We start from the raw sequence: 3,116 nt of genomic DNA, 5'->3' as shown, positions 1-3,116 counted from the left end.
GTTATGTGGGAATAAGAGAAGTTCAAAGGAAATAGAAGTTGCGAAACAATGTACCGAGAACTTACTCGATGTATGGCCGCACTTCTGTTAGGTTGTTGAAGATATACAACGAAATGGTCTGCCATTCTTCGAAATCCAATGTTATGGAATTAGAAGCACCGGCTAGTGCCAACTCCTTTGAATAGGATGAGGTTGGATCGACCCTTTTTAGGGTCGCCCACATTGTACCGAGGCTTCGGATTATGCAAATGAAGATTTTTGGCTTCGTAGTGTGCTGTCATGAAGTTTGCTGCTTCCTCAATAATAATTGAAGATGCATCGAATGCATTTTCACCCACAAGATAATTTCCCTCATAGCTGGCCTTCCAAGATTGAACCATGCCTTTAGCTTTGTCCAGTTCTTCTTTCCTTTTGGTGGTTGCATTTTTTGTAACGGTCTATGACATAGCGCTTCCTGATAGACTCTTGCCTTAGGATTATCCTTTGACTTCCCATCTATGCCAAACAATGTACCAAAAAGTGCCTCCACGATATTCTTCTTAGTGTGCATCATGTCGATGTTGTTTGGGCAAAGGAGGTATTTGAAGTAAGGCAGATCCCACAAGCATGTCTTGTGAGTCCACATGTGTTGCGAATTATACCCCTTAAAATACCCTAGACGCTCTGGATCTGGCTTGAGAGCATTTAACTAATCCAGGATCTCTTGGCCCGTCAACGGAGGTGGTGCAGAGTCTTTCACAACTCTACCTTTGATGAAGTTGTGCTTGTCTTTCCTGAACTTATGATGAGGATGGAGGAATAGTATATGTATGTCAAAGCAAGAAAACTTGCGACCTGCCTCAAGCCAACGAAACTAAAGATATCCCTTGCATGTGGGGCACGGGAACCTTCCATGCACACACCAGCCAATGAATAGCACATACGCCGGCAAGTCGTGCGTCGAGTACATGTACCACACACGCATTATGAAGTTGTTTTTGCTAAAGGCTTTGTATGTGTTGAACCCATTAGCCCAGGCTTCTTGCAATTCGTCCTTCAGCGGCTGCATGTACACCTTCATATTCTTCCCTAGATAGTTTGACCCTAGAATTATCAACGTCAGGAAAATGTTATTTCTTTGCATAATCTATCCGGGGGGGAGATTAGGTGGAATGACAAATATGGGCCAACGACTATATTGGGTTGCCGTCAAGCCAAACACACTAAAACCAAATGTGCTGATGGAAACTCGAGGATGCCTCGGATCTGCCGCTTTGTCGTCATGTAATGCATCGAAGCGCTTCCACGCTTCATCGTCCGATGTGTGCACCATCATCAGCTTCCCATCTGCATCTAGTTGGGTTCTTTTGCCCGTTTTGTGCCATGTCATCTATCTTTCTGTCTCTTCGACCATGAAAAGACGTTGAAGTCTTGGTTCAATTGGCATATATGGAAGAACATTAATGGGGATTTTTGTCTGCGTCTTCTCACCCATACCGTTGTCTACCACAACATACCTGGATGACATGCAGATGGGACAATAGTTCAAGTCCGCATACTGAAGCCTAAATAAGGCACATCCATTCTCACAGGCATGTATCTTATCATAGGGCATCTTAAGATCATGGAGGATTTTGTCTGACTGGTACATGTTTGTAGGTTGTACGTGGCCTTTGGGTAGAAAACGTCCAAATACTGTCATCATCGCGTCATAACATTCTCTGCCCAAGTTGAATTGATCCTTCAGAGCCATTATTTGTGAGATGGCATCCAGCTGACAAAGCTCACTGTGCTCGTGGAGAGGACGTTTTGAAGACTCCAACATTTCATTAAAGGGCTTTCCAGATTCCTCCATCTCGTCGTCCGAGTCCCAAGCATCTTCAAAGTCTTGCACCATGTCTTGCATCCCGGTACCATGCTCGTCGGCGCGATGACGAAGCACCTCATCTTTGGTGCGTTGGACAAACTCACCATGAAATGTCAACACCATGTAACCTGGCATAAAACCACTCTTCGGCAAGTATTTGCCCATTTTATCCTCTGTGCTCTTGTGCCAATTGTTGGACCCGGCACCGGGCCACCAGGTTGTCCTCTGGCCATTTGCAAATGCGGCTCTCAGAAACCCCTTGGTTTTTGTTAACCATTCAGTGGTCATGTTTTTCTGACTAGTGTGACCGGTGTACATCCACGCACGATCACTCATCTTGCTTAGCTACTGGACATAAGAAATATATATAGAAATTAATCAGCATGTATATATTCATCAGTTAATGGAGTTTGTCACTTTTATTACGTCCATGCAACCTAGAAGCTAATAGGTAAAGATAGGTCCTAATGCCACCCGAGTATGTGTAGATTGGGTTTGTTTTCCATGCTCTGCTCCAGATCTAATGCAAAATTTTGGCAGCACCTCCCCACTGTTCTCCTGATACATGTCTTGGCAATAAGTAGAGAGGATGTGTACCCGGAGAACAATAGGAAGGCACTGACGAAATTTTGCATCTGATTAGGAGCAGAGCATATGGGAAAATGAACCCAATCTACACATACTCGAGCTATCCATGGATAATGGTGGACAATTCGAAAGAATCCCAGTTATAAATATGCAAATGCATGCATATTCATAGATGTAACTCTTTCGAATGGGAGACGCATAGTGGTCACGCATACTGATGATTGAAGATACCTATAGCTAGCAAGTTTCATCGGCACAAAGACCAGAACAGAGCAAATCAAGGGGGGGATGTCATTTGTGCCAACCCACGAACGCAGGGGCGGAGCTTGTCGAACACAAGACCCTCACAGCGACGAAAAAACTGCACATTTAAATCGAAAGATGAGTTTCATAGCAATATTTTTTTTTCCGTCAGCCTAACTAAATATTTACAATAGGACAAGAGGGTTAGGGTTTCCTCGACGTCGATAAAACCCTAAATAGAAAGTATCATCGGTGCAAGATACATCAGGTGCTTGGCGTTGAACACAAGATCCGCGTCCCACAAGTGACGCCGGCGCCCGGCGTCCCGCAACAATAGTTCTGGTGGCCGATGACGGTAGAACACCTTGGCTGACGGCAAAGAAAGTGGCTGTTAGGTGGCTCTCTCTAGCAGGCCACCCTACCTCTTTGTCGTCCACTA

Source organism: Triticum aestivum, chromosome 4B (genome assembly GCF_018294505.1).
Source record: "Triticum aestivum cultivar Chinese Spring chromosome 4B, IWGSC CS RefSeq v2.1, whole genome shotgun sequence".
Lineage (NCBI taxonomy): Eukaryota > Viridiplantae > Streptophyta > Magnoliopsida > Poales > Poaceae > Triticum > Triticum aestivum.
This window is presented reverse-complemented; position numbering follows the sequence as displayed.